Source organism: Phascolarctos cinereus, unplaced genomic scaffold (assembly GCF_003287225.1).
Source record: "Phascolarctos cinereus isolate Bilbo 61053 unplaced genomic scaffold, phaCin_HiC Scaffold_4;HRSCAF=312, whole genome shotgun sequence".
Lineage (NCBI taxonomy): Eukaryota > Metazoa > Chordata > Mammalia > Diprotodontia > Phascolarctidae > Phascolarctos > Phascolarctos cinereus.
In genome coordinates this window covers 319,176,367-319,202,399 of record NW_027555847.1, presented here as the reverse complement: position 1 = coordinate 319,202,399, position 26,033 = coordinate 319,176,367, and the positions used below count along the sequence as shown (strand labels likewise).

Genomic DNA, 26,033 nt, shown 5'->3' with positions numbered 1-26,033 from the left:
CTCATGATTGTTATATTATTTGATACTCACAACAACTCAGTGTGGTAGATAGAGGGGGGAATCTGAGGCTAAGACCTTAACAAAGCTAATGAGTGGCAGATTTTTCTTCACCTTCAATCTCTATCTACTGACTCCTTTCCTCTGCCTACAAACACGTTCAGGTTTCCCTTATGCTTAAGAAAAGTCTTCCCTTGACCCTTCTTTCCATTTCTTCAAGCTGCATTCCTACGTGTCTCCTGACTTTCACTGCCAAACTCCTAGAAAACTGTCTATAGTCACTGTTTCCACATCCTTACCACCCCCTCACTGCTCAACCCTGTGAAATCTGGATCCCAATTCCATCTTTCTACTGAAACTGCTCCCTCTAAAGTTACCAATGACCTTTTAACTGCTAACCCTAATGGTCCTTTCTCAGTCCTCACCCTCCCTGGTCACTCTGCCACTCATTCTGCTTCAATAGTCTTCTGGTTTCCATGACATTGCTCTCTCCACACTCTCTTCCTCTTATCTGACTGTGCCTTCTCATTTTCCTCAGCTGGATCAGTTTCCATTCCCCACCCCGCCCCACCAAGTTTAAACTTTCCCCAAAAAATCATTCCAAGGACCTCTCTGTCCCATCTCTCTGTCTCTCTTCATCTCTCCTCCTCTTTTCCTTGATGATCTCATCAGCTTCTATTGGTTCAATAATTATCTCTGCCCACATGACTAATAATCAATTTTATATACACATATACATATATACATGCATATACAAATATATATACATATATGTGTATGTATGTTGTTGCTGCTGTTCAATCCTTTCAGTTGTGTCCAACTCTCTGTGAGCCCATTTTGGGTTTTCTTGGCAGAGATCCTGGAATGGTTTGTCATTTGCTTTTCTAGTTCATTTGAAGAAACTGAGGCAAACATGGTTAAGTAATTTGTCCAGGGCTATATGGCTAGTAAGTGTCTGGGGCCACATTTGAACTCTTCCTGACTCCAGGACCAGTGCTCTATTTACTGTACCACCTAGCTGCCCATGTGTACTATATATGTATCCCTAATCTCGCAGTTCAGTCATAACTTCAATTCCATATTTCTAACTGCCTGGTAGACATTTCCACCTGGATGGCTTAATGGCACGCCAAATTCAATATATCCAAAAATGTACTAATCATCTTCCCTCCTAAACATACCCATTTCAGCATGTTGTGGTGATATATGCTTATATTTCTGATACTGAAGAGGCTGAAATTAGTGGATTGCTTGACCTAAGGAGTTCTGAGTTTTAGGAAGTAAGGTCAATCAAGTATCTGAACTGTCTGGTATCAATACGGTAAAATGATGGAAAAAGGGAGCCATGGACTGCTGAAGGAGTGACAAATTGACCTAAGTTGGAGATTTATCAAGTCAAAGCTCTCGTGCTGATCAGTAGCGGTATTGAGCCTGTAATGGCTGCTGGACTTCTAGCTTGGGAGAAACTTCTAGCTTGAGAGAAATAGGAGGACAAAGAAGAGAAGAGAAGAGAAAAGAAAAGGAAAACAAGGGAAGAGGAAAGGAAAAAAAGGAAAGAAAAGAAGGGAAAAGAAGCGAAAAGAAGCGAAAAGAAACAAAAAATCCCTTATATCCCCTTCTCCTATCCTTTGGGTGTCCATAAAACTATACCTATCATCAGTGTATGTCCTTCCCTAGAAGGCTGAGGTAAAAGTTGAAAGGAGTCCAGGGGAAGTTCTGAGAGAAAGTTTCCCTTATGGATGGGAGGTGAACTATGTAGTACCATCCCTGATAATAATGATTACCAAAATTTATATTGAGCATTAAGGTTTGCAAAGCACATCATGTACCTTATTTCATTCTAACACCACTGTGAGGTAGTGCTGTTACAAACCCCATTTTACAAATGAAGAAACTGAGGTTTAAGGTTAAGTGACTTGCTGAAGACATGCACGACAGCCAAAGTCTGCACCAGGATTTAGACTCGGGTTTTATTAGCTTCAGGTCCAGAATTCTGTCTGCCACCTCTTCATACTGGAAGGCAGAACAGTTAGGTAGGGTGTTTGAGAAAGATTTTCTCTTCTATGTGGCCATAATAAAGACAAATCAGGGATCTAACTCTCATTACATTCCAGCAAATATTGACAATTATTATCCCAAGAACTTTAGTGCTTTTTGAAACTAAAACCATTCATTCATTCAACAAACATTTGCCAGGCACCTACCATTTGTAGCCATCCTGTGCTGGTTGGTGTTAGAGGAGGAAATGTAGACAAAAACGTATTCCCTGCCCTCATGGAGCTTATAGTTAAGTAGGGGAATAACATACAAGCCTAGCTAACTGTAATAATGCACAATGTTACATAGTTAATACATCAGAAAGCTGAAAAATAAAGTACTGCATAAAGTCTAAGGAGGAACATTGCTCCAAACAGAAAGGATTAAAGAAACCTTCCTGAAAATGGTAGTGTTTCAGTTGGGCTTAAAAAGTGGAGACCATGGCCCAACCCCAAGGGGAGTGTGACCAAGCAATATAAGGATAAGAAGACAGGTTGAATCCTACCATAGCCAATAGTGGCGTGTGGTCTATACCATCCTTCCAAAACTCCTCCACTCTGCTCCCTCCCTCATTCTACAACAAACTCTCAACCTTACTGCTTCTGATGCTCCTGTGTTCCCTTTAGGGCAGTCATATCCTAAAAACATATAAGGGAACCTACAGCAGCAGCTGCATGGATGCCATTTGGAAAATGATTACCCTACTGCCAGCATATTCACCCTTAGCTCTCCAGATCACCTTGTGATTGCAGTAGGCCCCTCTATTGTGAGTAAGACCTCTAACCCCATTCCCCTTTTGTTTAGGGTGAGACCTAGTGAGTCATGAAAAATGAACAGGCATGGACGGATTGTAATCTGCATCACAGATCCTGTTACATTATCTTCCCCCTCCCCCTCCCACCCTACCAATCTTCCACACTTCCCTGTTACTGTTAAGTCCATCACCATCCTTTCAATTACCCAGTGCTAAGGGCGGGGCTGACACTAGCACCCTTTTAGTTCAGGTTTAATGCTGAAATAACACACCTAAAGATCATTGAACAGTCAAAGAAAGGAGATTGACTTACCCCTAACACAGCAAAGAAATATAGTAGCACGTAGATAAAATAGGTCTGGCCCACCCTTCATATGGAAATTTGTCACATCAGCACAGCAGGATGTGGTGGCTCTCATGGTCTTTGGGCATCCACCAAGTCTAAAGGGCACTGACATCATGTGAGTAGGACATTTTATATCCCTGGATGCTCATCCATCAACCCAAGCCAGAGGCCACCAGGAAGCTGCCTCAAGGGAGGAACAGCTTGAGGAAAAAGCTAGCCTAACCCACATACGGAGGGAAGCAATGCGCAAAGGAGAACCTTGGGAGATACTGGTCCTATCACACCTAGGATCACCACCTCTGTGTCGTTCTGGACACATCACTTTCCCTCATCTGACATATCCATTCAGTTGCCATATCTTATCATTCTACCTTCACAACATTTCTTGTACCTGTCCCCTTCTGTCTACTCTACTAACCCCGCCCTCATAGTTCAAACCTTTATTGCTTCTCACCTGGACTAGAACAAGAGCCTCCTAATTAGCCTCTCTGCCCCAAGTCTCTCCCTACTCCTACCCAGGTTCCAAATGCCAAAGTGGAGAGGTCTGGTCATGTTACTCCCCAACTCAATAAATGTGAATTGCTCCCATAGCTTCCAGAGGTCAAATATCATTCCATCTTTATCTCATTCTTTTATATTTTATATTTTCATAGTAAGTTTCATAATAATTTTCATGAGATCATTTTCATAATAATTTTCATAATGTTTTCAAAATACATTTCATAATTTACACAATTATTAGAACAGTTTTACCTTTATATAAGCTATAAATAGATATATACACTGGAGGGTCATGCTCCAATATATAAAAAGAATTATTGCTAGACTACACAATTAAAAAACTCTGGAGACCATTGTTTTAAAGGGTGGGTAAATATCAGCCTTGCATTCTCCAAAAACAAACAAAAAAAAACCAATCTCTTAATCCTGACAAGAGCTAAAACTAAAAGTGATTTCTCCTGTCCCTGCCTATATCTTCAACCTCATGCACAGATTAGGGATTGACACTAATAAAATACCATGTGAATAAGTCAGTGGGGTGAATTCATAATTTTTCTACTCCATGCACACGAAAAACAAAGTGAACTGATAAATTTCCACCAATTTTTCCAGACAAGCCCTTTGCCAACATGAATCCTAGGTTGCTTCTGATTTTAGCATAGTTAAATGTTCCTATGGCAAAAGTATTAGTTCCACTCCTCTTCCCTATAAGGTGCAGGGTCCCTTTATTATACTCCTGTTAACCCTGGGTTAGGGTTTTTTTTTTATTAAAAAGAAAAATTAGTCAGAGCAGGAAATGATGCACTTGGTTTCCATGACAATGCTTCAAAAAAAAAGTTCAATCTGCTGCACGATGAAGCATTTGAAAACCATTTCCTAGCAACCCCATAGGTGCACAGAGATACGGACCTATCATCGGCTCTTCACTCGACCACGTTCAGGAAAGCCATACAGAAAAATTCATTTGAATTCTACAGGTCTAACATTTACTAAACACATTTTGATTTAGGATTTTGTTATATTAACATAACCAGGCAAAATAAGACACAAGTATATATGCAGTAAAACTGGATGCTTTTCGATGCAGATCCCTTGAAGTCTCAAAACAAAATGCATTTTTGTCCTCCTAGTACCATGGATATTAACTTAGCAAGCAGCATTCCAAAATCTTTCAGTTTGACTATTCATTTGAACTTGAATGATGCTTTCTGAATTTTGAATAATTCATTAATATTTTCTAAAATAATCTGAAAAGAATTTAAGAAATAACTCTTCACCCATCAGTAAGGCATACGGGCTTTCCATGTTAAGCCATACAATATTATACATTGACTACAGCGTAATTATATGGTCTGACACTGTGATTATAGAAAATAGCAAGAAATGAGGCTTCATCACAAGCTATCCTGATGGTAATGTGTGTGTGTGTGTGTGTGTGTGTGTGTGTGTGTTTAAAGAAATGGAAAAGGTCAAAGGATCAAGTACAGAGGAATTAGATTGAAGAGTAATGGAAATTTTTAGACGCTGGTAAGATATTCTATGGTTCACCAAAATGTCCACTTAAAGATGGAAGAGAAAACAGTTTTTAGAATGATTATGGTAAAATAGCTGATTCTGAAATTATGTACTTCATCCAAGCAAGTTGAAAGGGATGAGTGACTGGTAAGTATTATGACAATTACAATGAATTCCTAATTATACCTAGCAAAACTTGTATGCACAACTTCATGGATTCCAGCACAGTGCTCAGGCATGGTTAGTTATCCCCTACTCTGGCTACATGACCTGCCCACCTCATCTTCATAAGCATTCCCAATGGCCTTTGTACTAGTATTTGTAGAGTCATAAGGTTTGTAAAGCGTCCTACATGGCTTTTTGGGGGGTTTTTTTTACAATTTTTTTGGGGGGCGGCCTAGGCAATGGGGTTAAGTGACTTGCCCAGGGTCACACAGCTAGTATGTGTTATGTGTCTGAGGCCAGTTGTGAACTCAGGTCCTCTTGAATCCAGGGCCGGTGCTTTATCCACTCCGCCACCTAGCTGCCCCTTCCTACATGTTTTCTTGTTTGTTCTTTATAAGCCTATGAGTAGGTGCTGTTAAATTCCTCATTTTGTAGATGAGGAAACAGAAGGGGAGAGAGGTGATATGAGTTGGCCCAGGGTCATACAATTAGGTCTTCCTGACTCCAAGTCCAACATTCTAGCCACTAGAGCACCTAGCTGCCATGAAGTCATCATGGTGCTGTCACTTCCTTATGCCCACCTGTCACTAGCTGTTAAAAAATATATTTGGTGGGAATTAAGTAATTTATTGTGCAAAAGATGGCAAGGTAGTGGGAAAAACACTAAATGGGAATCAAAAGACTCATCCTAGTTCCACTATTTTATAACTTTTGACTATGTGCGGGCAAATCATTTTACCTTTCCAAGCCTGAGTTTCCTTCTCTGTAAAATGAAGGCAATAATACCCACACTGCATACCTCATAGAAATTTTATATGCTGTAAATTCTATTCAATTCAATAAAACAAGTTTTTATTAAGCTCTTAATATGTGCAGAGAGCATTCTGCTAATTGCTAGAAGAATTACAATGTTTAGGCAAGACGTAGTATCCACTCTCATGAAATTCCTCCCAGCAGGAAAACCATTCTACCCAAATCTCCTTACTTTTTCCTCCATCCTTACATCAGGAATATCATAGACTCCCTTCTTTCTCTCCTGTCTTTCACCACTAACAGTTCACTTAACTTCACTTAAGAGCAATCACATTCTCACATTACATGTATCCTCTTTTGCTACTTTCTCCATTCTCTCTCAAATTTTAATTCTTGCTCAGTTGCCTCTAGAAAATCTCTCTGTATCTTTTTCTCTCTGTTCCCCTTATAAGTCTCTCTGTCTCTGTCTCTGTCTCTCTCTCCCTCCCACCTTCCCTCCCTCTCCTCTTCCTCCTTTCCTCCCTCCCTCTTCCTTTTCCCTCCTCTCCCTCTTGCTTATATAATATATATATTTATATATATACACACACACAGATATATGTGTGTAAATATAAATATGTGTGTGTGTATTCTATATATCACATCAGCCTAATTGGGCATGAAAGGGCAAGAGTTTTATATACCTACTCTGAGCAAAAGAAAATCTATTAAGTTTTTTTTATGAGAAATTAGACATAATAAATCATTCAGGGAAAGGAGAGCATTGCTTTAAATCAGATTGGGTATGTACCTGGTTTAAATTATATCACTACTAAGATGGTCATCAAAGACCAAGCCAGAATTTTTTAAAATATGAAGAACCTACATCCATAAATCAACCATAATATTAAAAAAGAAAGTGTTATTACTTCTGACGTGGAAAAATTGTTGGTTGTATGCCTTGACAATTACCATTAGGGTAAGATTGCTTTCGCTCTGATGCTGATTCAAGAAAAAGTTCTTAGTCTAAAGGAAGATTTGAAATTGGGTGAAACTCACAATAGGATATTTGCAGCATGTCTTAGGTGGTATGACAGGTTAAAGGTCAGGGCAATTTACACAGCATTAAGGTAAGTGGGGAAGGTGGAGTGCTGACAGAAAAAGCAGCCTCTGGTTTTCTTGAGACATTTGTTGCAATAACTGAGGAGAGATCTATGGCGTTTTCTCAAATGTTTAAGATTGACAAAACTGAGATCTTCTACTAAAAAGGACCTGATAGATGCTACATCTCCAAGGAAAAGCAAACCATCCTGAGCCATGAAAGATGACTTGGCTGGTTTGGAGGGCAAGCTACTCATGTACCTTTCTGTGAATCTCAGGTGGTGAATAAAATTAGATGAAATGCAATTGGTTTTTCATCATTTTGGCCTTGAATTATATTCCCTTTAAAAATGTGCTTCTGTTAGACATTTAGGTTCCAAGATGATTTTCATTCTAACATCAAGATGTGTTTCTCTTTCCCAATGTAAGTTATTTATTGTAGACAATGGACCAAAGGGTTTTAAAAAAAAAGGTTATTTAATACTAACTATACCTTTCACATAACCTTTATCCAATAGGGATACAGAAGGGAGGAAATACCTATCTTCAGAGATTTCTGACAAAACATATATGCGTATATATGTGGCATACATATGTAATTTACACATACACATATATATGTTGTAAAAAAAAACACTGAAGAGTGCTGCAATGAAATCATGGAGACTATATGGATGCGGTTTGGGGAAGAAAATTTTTTTTAAAAAACCTTTTTTCTTAGTTTGTTCATTATTTTAAGAGCTCTTGAGGAAATTCTAAAGAATGTCAGTAAAAAGAAACTTAACCAAGGAAGTAACTTGATTCTAATCTGGAGTTATACGATATACAGAACCTGTCAGTCTCACTTTCAGAGAATGTCTCTAATAATGGTGTCATACAATTGGGCAAACAAAAGGCTGCAGAAAGTACAAAGACATGGCCTGAGATGCTTGTCGCCAAAACACTACAATTTCTCTCGTGTGTTAAAAAGTAATTTTCCTTGATTCAAATAAAAAATCAGCAGTTCAGACTTCCCTATAAACTTTTCCAAGCGCCTCAGAGGCACCAGTATCACGAACCTTTGTGCCCTACAGTATTTAGAGCTTCCCTACCAAATCTCCACAAAGGTTTTCCTCTCATTTCTTATCCAGGTACCTAGGAGATGGTGAAGTGGATAGAATACTAGACCTGGAGTCAGGAAAAACCTGAGTTCAAATCCAGTCTAAGACATTTACAAGCTCTGTGACTCTGGGCTAGTCACTTAACCTGTTGGCCTCAGCTTCTCCATCTGCAAAAATGGAGATAATGATAGCATCTACCTCACAGGGTTGTTGTAACAATAAAATGAGGTAATGCTTATAAAGTGCTCTGCAGACCTTAAAGCCCGATATAAATGCTAGCTATTGCTATTCTCATCTTCTCATTAAGTTTTCTATCGCTTAAGTACCAACATTCTGGATAAAAAATAAAATTGATTCTTATTCAATTTTATTGACTTTCCATTTTGTGCAATTAACAGTATCACAACTGATTTTCCATATTTTCATTACAAGTGTTTTTTCAGTTCCATGATGGGTTTAAATAGGCTTTCATCAGTTAGCCTAGGAACCCAGCCACCATGAAGAACATGGTTTCAAGGGCAAACCATGTTCTAAATTTAAAGAATCAACTTATAAATAGCAGCAGCCATGACAGGGTAACTAGAGAGTTGGCTGGCCTCAGAGCCAAAAAAGACCTGGGTTCAAGTCCTGCCTGGGTTGCATCCCAGCTTTGTGATCTTGGACATGGCATTTAACTTTTCAGCATTCTAAACAACTCTCTAGATTCTAAGTTGCAGAGAAGGTGCGAACCTGCACTAGTAGTGGGGTTTCCTTACGTGGCAGCTCCCCACATCTGTGAAATCATAGATCCAGCCTCTGTCCTTGTCAACTTATAAATGAACCTCAATACTTACATGGGTCTTTGATCTCATTTAGTGCAGGAGCTTCTGCCACCTCTGAAGGCCTCAATCCATTCCTCCTTTGTCATCGTGTCCATATTTCTCCATAGAAGAACTACCTACACCCAGGCTGGGGAACCTGCAGCCTTAAGACCACACGTGGCCTTCTAAGTCCTTAAGTGCGGCACTCTGGCCACAGGCCCCCATGCCTGATAGACCACTTGGTATCTTGCTTGGCTTTTTTCTCTATTTCCTGGATACTAGTGCAGGACCTAAGCTGTCTCATGAATAGGCCACCCCCTTTCCCAAGTATATACCTGCTTGATGATGTTTCTTATCCTACTTCTAACAAACATATCCTCACTGGGAATATCCTACAGCCGACCTGCACCTCTGATGTCTTTCCATTGCTCTTAGGGTCATCTGCAGTTGCATTTCTTCTCAGGCGGCAAGTATGATTCACAGCCATATAGCATCATCAGGAAGAATACCGCTACTAAAAAAAGATGGACCATTTTGAAGCAGGGAACAGCTGGAGGTCATTCTACTCTATGGTTTCCCAGATATGATTCCTCCTGTTCAATTCTGTGCTTCATTCAATGTCCGTTTCCTACAGATGAACTTTTACTAAACAAATGAATTCACAGAATTGAATCTTCTTGTACATCAGGGCCTACCCATATATAAATGCCCTGTCAATTCAAAATAAATTTTCAAGATTCAAAAATAAACTGTACTGTACTCAGTTCTCCCCTTTGGTGTACAAAATGGCTTCTTTAGACATAAAGAGGCCATGGGGAAAATGTCTAAAATATTCTCACCTCTTGGCCCATTACACACTCTCTGAGCTCCAGAGTTGCTGTTTTGAGGGGAGTGTTAGGAGTAAACTGGATGTTTCAGCCTTCACACAGGCTTCAAAGGCACTACCAGAGAGGAATGGGGGGAGGTAGAACGAATGTGACAAATGCTGGCCAGGGACACATTTCCCAGATCCAAGAGACACAAGAGGGCCAGAAACAGGAGAACGTGCTTCCATTCTGCTCCACTTTGAAAGTATATTACCCCTCTTCCTTGCTGCTTTTTTCTTTCTTTCTTTCTTGGAAGGCTGGGCCTCCCTACATCTAGCTCATCCTAGAAGTGCAAGGCAGCTACTCACCATCTCAGTTCTACTCTGATCAAGACGAGTGTTAACCTTCATTTCCAGCCTGGGTCAGTTTGCCCCTCCTTAGGCCTGCCAGTTCCCAGGGTGCTCACCATATTAATGCTGACTTTAAAGTGGACACAACACTGTAGCTCAGAATCTCCAAGCTCAAAACGTCCATCAGCCTCAACCTCCCTGGTAGCAAGAATTACAGATGTGCACCACCACCTCTGGTTCCCTAGCTGTTTTTGTCTCAAACTCCTCTCTGAACCATTTCACATTTTAGAAAAGAGTCCTTCCTTCATATGCATATATTAACTTGAACAAAGTAATAACAAAATCATCCTTTCAAAAAAATTTCTCCTACTATGCTTTTTTCTGTGTGTCCTTATAGATTTTGTTACCCATTAATGATCATAAATTGCATTTTGTTGTTTTAGTCCTGATTTCTCCCCTTTGTACGACTTCCTATATTTCTTTCTGTTCTTCATATTTCATACCACTAATGCACATCAATCTTTTAGGGAAGGGAAGGAAAAGAAGAGGCATTTATTATGCACCTATCACGCACCAGGCATTGTATTTACAAATATGACCTTGTCTGACCTTTACAACAATTTGGGGAGGTAGATGCTATTATTATCTCCATTTTACAGTTGAGTAAACTGAGGCAAACAGAAGTTAAGAACTTGTTCAGGGTCACACAGCTAGTAAGTCTTTGAGACCAGATTTGAACTCAGGTCTTCCTGACTCCAGATGCAGTGCTCTAAACACCAGCTGCCCAAAATTTGTTTAAATATTCTCCAATCCCTGAACAAATGTGCTATTTCCAGTTTGCTGCTATTATTAAAAATGCTTCTATGAATATTCCTGTAAAGATGGCCCGTTAGCTGTTAATAGCATGCTTACACTATGGTCCTAGTATTGGGATTTTTACCTAGTAAGTGGTATGAAGACTTTTGTAGTTCTAGTTGATTTATGTTATCCAAAGCAGATTTTGGATCCACCAACAGTGTGCCCATTTCTTCACAGCCCCACCAGCCTTGAATTTTATAATGTTTAATTATTTTTGTCGATTTAGTTGGTGTGGGTAGTCTAGCTTAGAATCTTTTTAAATTTGTATTTCTTTGATTGGCTCAGGTAGTTAATCAGTTTCTAAACTATAAGAATACAAATACAAAATACTCCATAGAAAAAAAAAATCACATGTGTGGCAAAGACCTACTCTGCTACGGGACAGGCTGAGGCTGCTGGGTTGCCTGAGTTTAGGAGTCTGAGCTGCAGCAGAGCTAAAACAAATCAGGTGCCCACACTAAATCTAGCACCAACATGATGAGCCCCAGGGGGAGCAGATTAAAGCTGCTCTACTCATCAGTATTGGAACTGGGCCCATAAGTTGGTATTTTACTTCCAACCTGGTAAGTTATGAAGACCCAGTTTTGGAGAGGAGAGGAGACATGGGTGGGCTGAGCAATATAATAAAAATGACAATACTACCTGAATTAATTTGCTTCATATAAATTTTTTTCAGGTGATTCCCTATAAATTTTTTCAGTACCAAAGGATTACTTTGTAGAGCTAGAAAAAAAATAAAAATGGATTCTTCTAAAACAAAAAGTCATGAATCTCAAGGGATGTAATGGGAAAAATGTGAGGGGAGGAAAGAAGCTCTAGCAATACCAGATCTCAAACTATACTACAAAATAGTAATCATCAAAATTTTGATGCACTTTAAAAATAGAGAGATCAATAAGTGGAACAGAGTAATAGAAAGACTAACCATGATTCCAGAGGCCCAATGATGAACCAGTGAAACCTGCTATACCCATCTCCTAACAGAGAACTGATGGACTTAAGATAGAGAAATAAATAAATAAAATACATACACACACATATGTATATACATATGTATATACATACATACACACATGACCACTGTAGGGATCTGTCTTGCTTGACTAAGCACATTTGTTATATTGGGGTTTTTTTTTTCCCCAGTGGGCATTGGGGGATTGGGGAGAGGTGGATGAGAGAGGAAAGTTAATGATAGGGTTCAAAAGAAAAGATGAGAAGAGAATAAAAAGAAGGCAAGAAGTAACTATAGACAAAGACAGCTTTGAAAGTTACATGTTTGGTGGATCAGTGGAACAGGTTAGGTATACAAGACACAACAGTCAATGACCACAGTAATCTACTATTTGATAAATCCAAAGACTCCAACTTCTGGGATAAGAAATCACTGTTTAACAAAAACTGTTTGGAAAACTGGAAAATAATATGGCAGAAATTGGGCACAGAACAACATCTTACACCCTATACCAAGATAAAGTCAAAATGGGTACATGGTTTAGATATAAAGGCTGACATTATAAGCAAACTAGGAAAGCAAGGAATGGTTTGCCTATCAGATCTATGGAGAAGGGAAGAATTTATGACCAAACAAGAGATAGAGAACATTATGAAATGCAAAATGGACGACTTTGATTACATTAAATTGAAAGCTTTTGCACAAAGACAATGCAAACAAGATTAGAAGGGAAGCAGAAAGCTGGGTAACAATTTTTACAGCCAGTGTCTCTGATAAAGGCCTCATTTTTAAAATACAGAGAGAACTGAGTCAAATTTATAAGAATACAAGTCATTCCCCAACTGATAAGTGGTCAAAGGATATGAACAGGCAGTTTTCAGAGGAAGAAATTAAAGCTATCTGTAGTCATTTGAAAAAAAATGTTCCAAATCACCATTGATTAGAGAAATGCAAATCAAAACAACTCTGAGGTCCCACATCAGACCTATCAGATTGGCTAACATGACAAAACAGGAAAATGGTAAATGTTGAGGAAGATGTAGGAAAACTGGAACACTAATGCATTGTTGGTGGAGTTGTGAAATGATCCAACCATTCTGGAGAGCAATTTGGAACTATACCAAAAGAGTTATAAAACTGTACATACTCTTAAACCCTAGATCTGTATCCGAAAGAGATCATAAAAATGGGAAAAGGACCCACATGTACAAAAATACTTATAGCAGCTCTTTTTGTGGTGGCCAAGAATTGGAAATTGAGGGGATGCTCATAAATTGGGGAATGGCTGAACAAGTCTGTGGTAATGGAATAATATTGTGCTATAAGAAATGATGAGCAGGCAGACTTCAGAAAACCCTGGAAAGACTTATATGAACTGATGCTGAGTGAAATGAACAGAACCAGGAGAACACTGTACACAGTAACAACCACATTGTGCAATGACTGACTTCCTAGACTTAGGTCTTCTCAGCAATGCAGGGATCTAAGACAACTCCAAAAGACTCACAATAGAAAATGCTATCCACACAGAAAGAGAAAGAACTATGGAGTCTGAATGCAGATGGAAGCATAGTATTTGCTCTCCTTTTCTTTTGTTGTTTTGTTTTGTTTCTTCTTTCCTGTGATGCCTCCCATTAGTTCTAATTCTTCTTTACATCATGACTAATATGAAAATATGCTTAATATGAATGTAGAAGTACAGTCTATATCAGATTGCACGCCTTCTTCGGGAGGGGAAGGAGAGTGAGGGGGAGAAAATTTAAAACTCAAAATCTTATGGAAGTGAATGTTGAAAATGATAAATAAATAAATAAATAAATAAATAAATGGATTTTTAAGAGTAAAGTTACATGTTGAATTTATTGTACACTTAAAAAAAGAAAAGCAAGCTCTACATCATACAGAGTAACAGTTTCACATACAATCCTCTCCTGTTCTATAATGTACATGGAAGTGATTATTTGGGGGGTATTTGTTAAGTTTTGAATTTTTTAAATGTAACAATAATATGCTTCTTTGTAAAACTATTTATATTTGTTGACCACTCACCTACTAGATACTGGATGCTTTCCCATTCTTTAAAGTTCTTTATTTCAGAGGTGGTTACATAGTTTTATATTTTACTCTATATAATGGACTAATTAAGAGACTTTCCTGATTTTGGCTGTCTAAAACTTCTAAAAGTCCATGTCTTCTCAGGCTTATGACTCACACAAATAACAAGCTCCTATGGAATGTATGATGACATTTTTCACTACGAGAAAATAAGTTCTTATCTTTAAAGTATAACATTTTTCTAATAATACACTACAATTGATAAGACCTACTACACAACAGCACAAAAGCATAACAAAGTTCAAAGTGGTTTTAAGTCTACATATTCTTAATGTGCTAAGAGAAAGCCAAAACTTCAAGGGCAGACTAATACCACAAAAACAAGTGATCCACAAGAGAACAACACGGAGTGTATTAGCCAAATAAACTGATTTGGATTTTAGTATATATTTGCAAAGTTAAAATCTTGGCATTTCTTAAATATCCAGATCAGAAATATGATGTTACCAAGCCATCTAGATTTCCTTATACATAGAATGAAGATAATGTAATATAGACAAAACTGCCAGTATTTTTTGAGTTCTTCACTCAATATTATTACAGATATATTATTACAGATAAAGGCTGAAGTACAGATGCTAAGGGTAGGAAGTTATGAGGGGTGGGGGGTGGAGGCACAACACTGAATACGTCCCTTTGCTCTTCATTTGGGATGCCAGTCATTGCTATAATATTAATGTCTCTGCCTGATTGCTACCAGCTAAACTTAGGGGGCCCCTGCATTCTTGGCCTCTCCTTGCTTATCAACTCTGAAAGCCTCTATGAGATCATTTACCCCATGTATTTTAGTGTATTTTTGCTTAGTATGAAAAATAGCCTGCTGGCTGGTGTAGAGATATTGTTCCTCTGTAGAACTAGATGGCAAAATAAATTAATAAACAGATTAAACATCCCTACCTTTCACTGGGTCATAGATTTAGAATTGGAAGGGACCTTAGAGGCCATGGAGTCCAACCACCTCATTTTACAGATGAGAAAACTGAAGTCATAGAGGGAAGTGACTTGTACAGCATCACGTAGGTAGTTAAGTGTCTGTGGTAGAATTTGAACCTAAGTGTTCCTGACCATCTACTCCACTATTCTACTTCTCCAAGAATCTTGCTACGTCCTGTTTTAAGAAAATGTTGTTGTCCCACCACCACCCATATACAAAACCACTTTATTTATAAAGGCTAAATTCCAGAACACTTTTAAAAATGTCTCTGAGGCAGAACAGAACACTGCACTGATAGCAGAGAGTGGAACATCAAAATTCTACCGCAGAGATGACCTTATAGAGTAAGTAAAAGGAGTTTCAGAACAAGGGTCAGGAGACCCAGGTTCAAATCTCCTATCTGCCATGGTAGAGTGAGAAGACAGCTAGATTTGACATCAGGAAACCTGGGTCTGAATTGTGATTTGGCCACTTATTCTGTATGTCAACAATAAAGCTACAATAAAGTAAAATAAATGCTACCTGAGTTGAATAAATACAGAATTTTTAAAAGAAAAAAATAGTAATATTTTACTATAAGACTAGAGAAGAAAAAATTTTTCATGTAGGGAAGTTTCAATTAAGGTAAATTTAACAAATCAGTCAGAGTTTCCCAAATTTTGTATGAACAAAGTTTTTTGTTTATCTTTTTTTTTTTACTTTTCCCCCAAAGACTTTATATCAGTGGAGTGACGGGAAAGGATAATGTTAGTAGTGGAATCCCTAAAAGAAATGGGGTAGCCAGTAAGATGTCCTTCCTTCCTTCCCCAGCTCTGACTACTAGGAGTCCCCAGACACAACAGAGACAGGAGCATGACAAAGAGGAGCAACTAGTGGTGGTAACCAGCTTAAAGACAGACTGATGCAAACCTCTAAATTATCTAACATACCTTAGCATCAGCAACAAAATAGTCATAGGCCATTTCCCCCAAAACCTAACACATAAATCTGAGCGCACCATATAATCACTGTTATTTTCAGGGTATACTTACGTGTGGGTATCGGCAGATTGCAGGGAGAGAGGAGAATATTGACATGTTAGGGGAAAAGGATATGGGGAACATGCATAGGAGTGAATTAGATCTGAGGAATACTTATAAGCAGTCAGGAGTCAAGTACCACTGGTTTAGGAAAGATAACAAATGGGTCAGAAATCAGACAAGCTTTTAGATTCCAGGGAAAAGACAGCTTCCAGAGGTCAAGGTAAATCATCAGAACACACACAGAACAGACAGAACAAAGAGATCTTGAAATTTGAGACAACTTCTGCCTCAGTCTGAAAGACTTTCATATGCTTCTCTCTGGATTGGGTCCAATTCAAAGTCAAGGTAGCAAGATGGAAAGAGTTGCAGAAATGAAAGAGGGTGAAAGCAAGGAACAAATGGTATGTGCTGTATATTTATAAAATAAAGTAAAATTAAGAAGTCAGATAGGCATAGATGGGCAGTTTCGACCCATCAACTAAGACCTGGAGGTACATTCTTTCATGGCTGTGGTTTATGGGCTCTTGATCACCCTCCTTTGGGAAGCAGCATCAGGGACTCATGATGTCTACACCCTTGTATGTATGCTGCTAGCCCATGCTGCCTATACACAGGAGCTAGTACGGCTGTACTCGAAGGGGAGAGGCCACAAAGACAAGACAAGGCCAGGGGATGCTCCATATCTGAAAACAAATTCTCTCAGCCACTTTTCCATCTTAAGGGCAAGTCAGTACCAGGGGTCAATGGCCTCTGGCCATTGTACTCAAGCATTCAAGTGAATTAAAATGAGATTACATTAGGGAGATGGTAAATAGATTAAAATAGTTAGACCAGATAGTGTAGAGCCAAAATTAAAGACAGTCTAGGCAGATTCTGACATTGAGGGAAACCAGATGCTATAGTGGGCGGTTAATCCTCAGATCCTAGTTATATACCTATGCTGCGAAAATATGGAGAACCCTTTAATCCCTCACAAGAAAAATTTTGCTAACACTTTCTCTCTCAAAGTAATTTTTCAAGGAGGAAAAATCCTGTCCTGAACTAGGCAACAGACTAAAAATTATAGAACTCTCAAAAATCCTGGCCTTTCCATTCCCTTTGCCTGAGTCATTTAACTCAATTTCCTCCCATATAAAAATGGCAAGTGACACCAATCCTCACCAATGAAGTCCTTTGCCACTACTCTCACCTTGCTGCAAATGTTATCTTTGGGTTTTCAAAGGCTATGGTAAAAAAGCACAAGCTCATGCCAATCTAGAAGCATTTAGTAAGTGCCATCCAAAGATAGGCCTAATTAGGTCTAAAGGGGCTCAATGGAGATAAGGTTTTGAGGGCCATGGAAATTTAAGGTACCATCTGCACAGACAGAAAGAATGCCCACACTAATGAAATTACAAATATTTATTCTACAACATAAATGTTATAAAATTGAACAATTTTAAAGACTTTTATAAACTGATGAAGAATTAAACAAGCAGAAACCAGGAGAACAAGTTACACAGAACGATACTGTAAAAAACAAACAACTTTGAAAGCTATAAGAACTTTGAACAATATAATACCCATTCATGATTCCAAAGGACAGATGATGAAACATACTACCCATTACAGAAAGAGAGTCATTTAGGTTACAGGATGAAACATATATTTTGGTATACAGCCACTGGGGATTTTGTTTTGCTTGACTATCCATATTTGTTACAAGAAATATGTGTTTTTTTCTTTTTTTTCCCCCAGTGGAATTCAAGGGTGAGTGGGAAGGAAAGAAAATAGATTATTCACTTTTTAAAATATAGATGGGATGCTAAAGATGTGAAATGTTGCATGCACTTTCAGATGAAGTCATTACATTATTAATTTTACCTAATTGTTTTACTTTGTTACAAGAGACCTCAAAGGGTGGGAGTAATTTATAAATGGTTGTAACGAAAAAAACCCCACATCAATAAAACTTAAACAACAAAAAAAAAGAAATGCTGAATACAAGACAGATATTGATTGACCTACCTCATAATGCTGTTTTGAAAAGGAAGTACAAATTATAATATATTTAGTGATTCTTCAAACTGACCTTCAGTGTTAACTCAATTTCATCACTGAGCAATATGTTAACGCCAGTGCCTTTAAACAGATATTGTCAAGTTAAATCAGATAGATGAATTCACCCCCTATGCTGATACAGATTTTCATCCTGTGTCTTTCTTGTCCATGCTTTTCCATAAATCCTCCCTAGAGGACCCATTCAGTATGTTAAAGGTCTTCCTCAGATTCTTTTACTGTTCCAAGGGTACTGCTGCAACACTCTTGATTTCCGTCTGTTATCCCTTACTTTCACTGTATAACTGCCCCACCTTCCTTTCTGGTCATATGCACTGTCTTTTATGTCACTTGCTGCATGCAACTCATCATGGATAATACGCTACAATCTACTTCCATTCACTGTGCATCTCTCCACTGCCCTTTGACTCACCTGCAAACGTAATTCTTCTGAACTGATGGTATTCCATGACTCACAGCCATAAAGCATCACTGGGGGAATATACATCTTAAAAAAAGATAGGCTTTGGCACAAACAAGCAGCATGGGATCACTGAAAGTGCTGGCTTCCTAAACATGATCCCAAGTGATAAAGTAATGGCCAGTAAATTCATTTTCTATAAATGTAAGAGAAATTGATCATCAAAAAAGTAAAAGTTCTCTCCCAAGCATCACCACAATTCCACCGAAACTATACTCCTGAAGGTCGCCAATGACATAATTACCAAAAACAATGACTTCTCTCCATAACTTCCTTGGAACATTCAATTCTACCAACCACTCACTATATCCTTGAAACTCTCCTCTCTTGGTTTCCATTCCATTGCATTTTCCTGTTTCTTTTCTTAGCTTTCTAATCAATGCTTTTAAGTTTCCTTTTCTGGGTCCCCTTCTTTCTCTTTCTTCTTCCCTCCCTATAGATGTGCCCTCTCACAGGACTTACTACTCTCACCTTCTATCTACATACTCTCCCCCTTGGAAAGTTCTGAGCAGGGAAGGCCATTCAACTTTCAAACTTTCCACCAAGCTTTGGTACAAAGTAGTCACTTAATAAATAGTCACCCATTTTATGGTAGACCATTGAATATGGTGGATGAAAGAATCAAGATTTTAAAAGGCTGCGCCCAGTCAGCGCTTTTTAAAAAATATGCTTACTAGTTTTGTGACCCTAGGCAAGTCACTTAACCCCAACTGCCTCACCAAAAAAAAAAAATGTGCACTGGCTGATTTTTTTAAATGGACAAAACCAATAAAATGAAATTCAACAGGGAGCACTATAGTTTTTCAACGCTTATTTAATACTTTGAACATATTTCAATGCATTCAGTTAATTTAATTTTGAATTAACATTTAATTTTAAATGTGAAGCCTTGTACTTAGGTTCAGAAAATAACTATTCACTTATTGTATAGTAAGGAAAACTGGCTTAAAGGTAGTTCTTCTGAAAAATGACTTGGGTGGTGGGGGTTGGTGTTAACTGACTTCAAGATCAATATTAGCCAGCAGTGGATGGTGGCATGGGTACCAAAGGAGTTAACATGTTATCATACTTTGCACAAAGAAAGTGTTCAGAATAAAGGAGGTGACAGTCCCACTGTACACTGAAGTGGCTTCATCTCATCTAGAGGGCTGTGTTCAGCTTTGGACTCCACATTATAAGTAGGACGCTGACAAATTACTCCACTAAAGTACAACTTGGATGCCTCATGGAAGGGTAGAGATGATCCTAGGTTTTCAAAGACTATTCCATCAGAACACAAGTTCCAGCAGGTCTCACCAAGCTGAGAATAACAGTGAAGATGGACCATACATCTGGCAAAGCTAAATCTGGAAAGACTCGTCATGAGAAAGCTGCCTAATAATAGCTTGTGGAGTTTTTTTGTTTTGTTTTGTTTTGGCCAGAACAACCCATGAAACAGCCTAGTCAAAAGTATGTGTTGTGATTTGCATGAGTGGAGTTATTGGGACCAAAGGTTTAGATCAATGAAAATAAGAAGTCTCTAAAAGTTGAAAAATGGAGTAGTTACCTTGCAAAGTAATGAGCTCCCCATCCCTAGAAGTGTTTGAGTAGAAGCTGAATGATGTCATCATGATAATTCATGCATAAGGCAGACTGGACCAGATAGCATCTGGATTTCAAAGCACCAGAGCACTAATAACCTACTAGAGAGTTCAAGGGATAAAAAGCATCTGTTGCCTAAAATTCAGTTGGGCTAGGGTACCCTTCATATATCGTTCTCCAGGGTCATGGGAACAGATGACAGTCAGTGATGGAGGGTAAGGAAGGAACGGGAGAAATTACAGTAAAGCAGGAAAAGCACTGAACTGGAAATAAGGAGACCTCGATTCTTGTTCCTGTTCTACTACTCATAGAGACTTGGGGCATATTCCTTAAATTCCTTGGGGCTGCCATCTATCAAATGGTGATAATGATATGATATTGGCTGCATTAAAAGATGCAGAGTGTCCGTGACCAGTAAGGTGATGGTGTCATTGTACCGTGTCTTGGTCAGAGCATTATCTACAGTATCATGCTCAGCTCTGCATGTCACAATGAGGAAGGGTACTGATAAGCATCCAGGGAAAGGCAAAAAGGATAGTGAAGGGTCTCTCACAGTCATGCTACAAGAAGATCAATTAGAAGAACTGAGGAAGACGAGTCTAGGGAAGAGAAGACTTAATAAGAGAAAACATAATAGCAATCTTTGAGTATTTGAAGGCTATCATGAAGAAGCTGCGCTATGTTCTACTTGGCATCAAAGAGCAAATGGGTGAAAATTGTAGAAAGGCAGAATTAGGAAATACTTCCTAAAAATGACAGCTCTCCAAAAGCGTATTGGGCTACTGAAGAAAATAATGTCTTCATTAATCTGATTAATAATAACAACACAATAACAATACATTGGTGTCGTACCTACTATGTGCCAGGCACTGTGCTTGTGTTTTATAAACATTATCTCATTTGATCCTCAAAAAAACCCTGAGAGAAGATGCTACTATCATCCCTATTTTACAGATTGAGAAACTGAAGCATTGAGAGTTTAAGTGACTCCCCCAGGGTCATACATCTATCAAATGTCTGAGGCCCAATATGAATTCAGGTTTTCCTGACTCCGGGCCCAGCCAGCACTCTATTCAGTGAGCCAACTAGCACCAATTTGATGCCCCAAAGGTTGGGATGTCCACTTGGATAGGTTGTAGAAAGTGTTCTTGTACAGGTACAGATAGGACAAGGTGGCCTCTGAGATTCTAGATCTTAGGATCTAGGATTGCGTCTGGCAGAAATCAACTCGGAGGAGCTGTGGCAATCAGGAGCTCCAAAACATGATGAGGTGATTTGGGTGGGAACAGTGAAGGCAGAGCACTTTCAGAGAAGAGGAACAGAATTTCGGGGCACAGCAAGCACAACAGATGGGGAAGCACTCCTCAAACACAATAAGGCAAATAACATCAGGCACTTCCAAGATCTGTTTTCTATGGCAGCAGAAAGAGCAGTAGTCAAGGGAAAGCATGCTGGAAAGTGGCAGTCAAACAGAGGACAATAACAAACGGAAACCTCAATACAGGACAGTGTAGGAAACGGTATAGACATGCCTCTTAGGATGATGTAACCCCCCTGAAAAGCAAGAGGTCAGGGTGAAGGTACATCTGTCAGGGTCCTGTGACTTCTGACACAGGCTCCCCTCCCTCCTCACCATCCCCTCCCCCGACAAAAGTAAGGGATGACTCAGAAGGTGTTGCAGCTGTCACAAACCTTGTGGCTCAAATTCAGCATGGCCAAACCCTTCAGTGTTCTCTGCGCCCAAGAATTCAGACGACTAAGCAATGTGACCTAGGGTACAAATCACCCCCTGAGACAAACAACACAAGGCTACATGGAACAGCATTCAGGAATACCAGACCCAAACAGCTGATCCAAAGTGCACCAGGAAGAGGTCTCACCTGGCTCACACATGTCCTTTTCCTCTCCTCTCTCCTCTCCCCTCTGCTCCTCTTCTCTCCTTTTTTCTCCTCTCCTCTCCCCTCTTCTTCTCTCCTTTCCTTTCCCTCTCCTCTCCCTCTTCTCTCTCCTCTTCCTCTCTTCTCCTCCTTCTTCTTCCTCTCTCTCTCTCTCTCCTTCCCCTCCCCCTTTTTTCTTCTTCATCTTCTTGCTTTCTTTCTTTTCTCTCTCCCTTTCTTCTCTTCTCTTTCTGTCCTTCTCTCTCTCATTCCCCCACCTCTCTCTTCTTCTCCTCTTTCCTTCCTCCTGTCCCTCTGTCCTCCTCCTTCCTTCTTCCTCCTTCCTTTAAGAATAATCAAGCCTACAACTGAAGTATCACAGTAATCATAAAACAGCAGGGAAAGCCAGCCCACAGGTCCTGCTTTGTGCTCATATCTGATCAGTAGAAAACCTAGAGGCTGAATGAACTATTGGTAACAATTTTTGCCTTCCTTGTGCCATCTCTCAATTTGTATATGTCACGATACTCCTACTAGGTTGTAACCTCCAAGAGGGCAAGGATTATGCCATTTATTTTTATATCACCCTGAGTGCCTAGCAGAATGCACAAACTAGGTATTTAATATGTACTTGCTGAATTAATTAATAAATCATCCACAAGTCATTTATATTCAAAATGCATTATACACTTTCTTTTGTAGGTGATTTAACATCCTAATTTTGTTTTTTTTCTTATTAAATATAATTTGTGCTCTCTGAGCACACATGGAGACAGGTGGCCCTCAAACCTTCTATGTGACAGAGGGAAACCATTTGCTGAGTATAAATCTGAATATGTTCCACCATGGTTAATCCTTGTTTAGATAATCATGAGCTGACTGTGTTTTTTTAAAATATGCCTATACTACAGGGTTTCATTAACAGCTAAAGCAAGAAAGTAATAAAACTCAAAAGAATCACAGCTTCTTTACAGGGTGAGCTACACCCTCCCTCTGGGAATTTCTGAACAGAAATTACTAAATTGGAGTACTGGCACATTCCCAGGAGTGAGCATTCTGTGGGATTCTCCTGTCTGAGTAATATTTTTTTTAAGAAAAAAATCAAATTGCTGGGAAAATGTAGCATTACAGCAATAGTAAAGTGAAAAACGTATTTCATACCAGAAGTGGAAACCCCAGTGATATCACTGTACTGCACATGAATTATTAATGTGTAGAATCTATTTTTTTTTTAGCAAACGAGATATTCAGAAGTGGTTTGCTTTGCCTTACTTTTTGACATCAGAATGTCTCATGATTCTAAAAGCTTTAATGAGATGATCTTGTATGAAAAGAAGAAAGGGAATAAGCACATACTTTTGAAGACTAGGGAATAAGAGCGACCAAGTGGATAATAAGGGGATGGTTTATAATTAATATAGAAAGACAGAAAAACGATACCAGCTCATCAACACAGTCATTGTACCATATCATAAAGGCTTGACCTATGTACCTTCCCACTTTGACAATTTTTAAATTGGAAAGAACTTTACTGTGCTGGAAAACATGCCGGTTTGGGAACCAAATGACCTATATTCAAATCCTAACTCTATTACTTATTACCTGTGTGACCATGGATCAGGGTCTGAACATCTCTGGGCCTCAATTTCCTCATTGGTAAAATGAGGAGGTTGGGTTAAATAAATCTCTAGAGTCCCTTCCAGCTCTAAACCTCTGATCCCCATGATACTTAAAGATGATAATTTAAAAAAATTGTCTGTCTCACCTCATCCCAAATAATCGATAATGTGAATCATGAAATGCTTAAGAATGTTTAAGGTATGCATGGAAATATACTGTTACACAACATTTCAAGGGCACTAATGTACTTATATGGGTTAACTAAATAATGTTGTAACTTCAAGTTACTTCTAACAATTTTTGAGCTACTCTTCCATTTCCTATCTTCAGTCATCCTTATATGTGAGTTACATGTCTTTTGATGCAGTTGTAGTTGGTATGTATACTGCTCCTCTACTTTATATTATTTTATGTCTTTCCAAATTTCTGAGGTAGCTAGGTGGCACAGTGGATAGAACACCACCCCTGGAGTCAGGAGGACCTGAGTTCAAATGTGACCTCAGACACATAACACTCATTAGCTGTGTGACTCTGGGCAAGTCACTTACCCCCAATTAACTCACCCAAAAGAAAAAGAAAAAGAAAAAGAAAAGAAAGATTCCTCAAATTTCAGTGCATTCCTTGCATTTATCAATTGAAGTTGCACAGATAGGTTTCTAAACAAAACAATAAAGGCAGTATTCATACTAATGAGATCATATATCCAATTATAATAGGAAAAAATCTCTATCTTAATTGCATTACTGGGCTGCTCTATTATATTGCTATATCACAATTTACTCAACAACAACACATACAACTCTTGGACAATTAGCTTATTTCCAGTTTGAGACAATTACAAATAATGCTGCTATAAATTATAAATCTATCTATCCATATGAATGGGTAGTTCTTTTTTTCTTTTTGACAATGCTTTAAGAATATCTTTCCAATAACAGGATTATTGCACAAATGGTTGTGATTTGACACCAGGAAACTTTTGCATTACCTCTGTGATGTGTAGAAGTATAACATTTGGTAACATGACTCTGCAACAAAGTTTAATTATGTCACCTCATACCCAGATATCTTTTCCCTGGGCATGCTACTCTAACTTTCAATAGGAATATGTAGAATGAAAAATTTTCAAACTATTCATAACAACTACAAATCAATGACAGACTTTTTATTACAAAATGAAATATTATTTCTACAAAAATACACTAGATTTATTTCTGAAATTTCCGAGCTTCATTTGGCCTTTTCCCCACACCCTCTAGGGAAGAGCTGATGACTTAGGCCATTGAAGTGAACAAGCTATAAGTCCTCATACTAGGCCAATTGTTTGGACTACTTTCCTGACTACTTGAATATACAACTGTGCCTTTGCCAGAAGTCTTAAGATACACTGGAACAGGTCATGTACTTCTTACTAAAAATGCAAAAATTGCCATTAATGTGAAGGGTTCCCTAGAGATAGGAAAATTATTTTTCGTTCTACCTATTGTAATATGCCATCATCATTCTTGTTTATTGAAGGAAAACAAAATCCTACAATGCCTAGATCTACACAATTCAAGCTGACCTTCATATGTTCTCAAGTTCTTTAAAAGAATACAGTAGAACACTGTTAAAAAATAGTAAGTCACTTTTCTCCTATAATAATAGGAAATGATGTTAGCTGTACTGGCAGCAAGCAGCGGCTTTAGGCTACCCTTGAGCCAGGAGCTGTTTTAAACCTTCAACGTCTTTCACTTCTTAGAAAAAGAAAAACCCTCCCTTGAATCCTCAAGTAGTCAGGATCTCGATTTTTATGTCTTCTCTGTAAAGCAGTATCCCAGACACACTCAACTGACTGCACACCATATCACCTCCATATGGTCCAAGTATTAACTGATCATGGGAAACAGGCCCTATTTGGCCAGGTCCTCAGCATCTAATTTCCAGAATCCAAGCAATAAATAGGAAGGGGCTAATGGAAGACACCAAACAAAATCATTCAAGCTTCCACTCTGATACTACCCCGGCTCCCTTTCCCACATTTCTCCCCAGACCACTATATAAACACCTACATTCATTCACAAATCCTCTCTCTCTCTCTCTCTCTCTCTCTCTCTCTCTCTCTCTCTCTCTCTCTCTCTCTCTCTCTCTTCTCTCTCTCTCTCTCTCTCTCTCTCTCTCTCTCCCTGCAATTGAAGCTGCAGCACTGTGTGTGCTCTTCCCCAAGAGATAAGCTCATCAATATGGGACACAAACCACATTCTGGTACACTACCTCCATCTTACTCATTTACAAGGAATAGAAAAACCACGGTATAAGCTTCAAGCAATTGGGGCGGCTTCGCCCTCATTCACTCAGATTGCGCTGAATTCC

The 26,033-nt window shown here is 38.7% G+C and overlaps 1 protein-coding gene across 2 annotated transcripts in view; it reads right to left on the bottom strand.

The window, feature by feature from the left end:
- Positions 1 to 26,033, bottom strand: part of PDE8B (phosphodiesterase 8B) — a 344,612-nt gene that overhangs the window by 275,522 nt on the left and 43,057 nt on the right. The gene's annotated exons all lie outside the window — the stretch shown is intronic.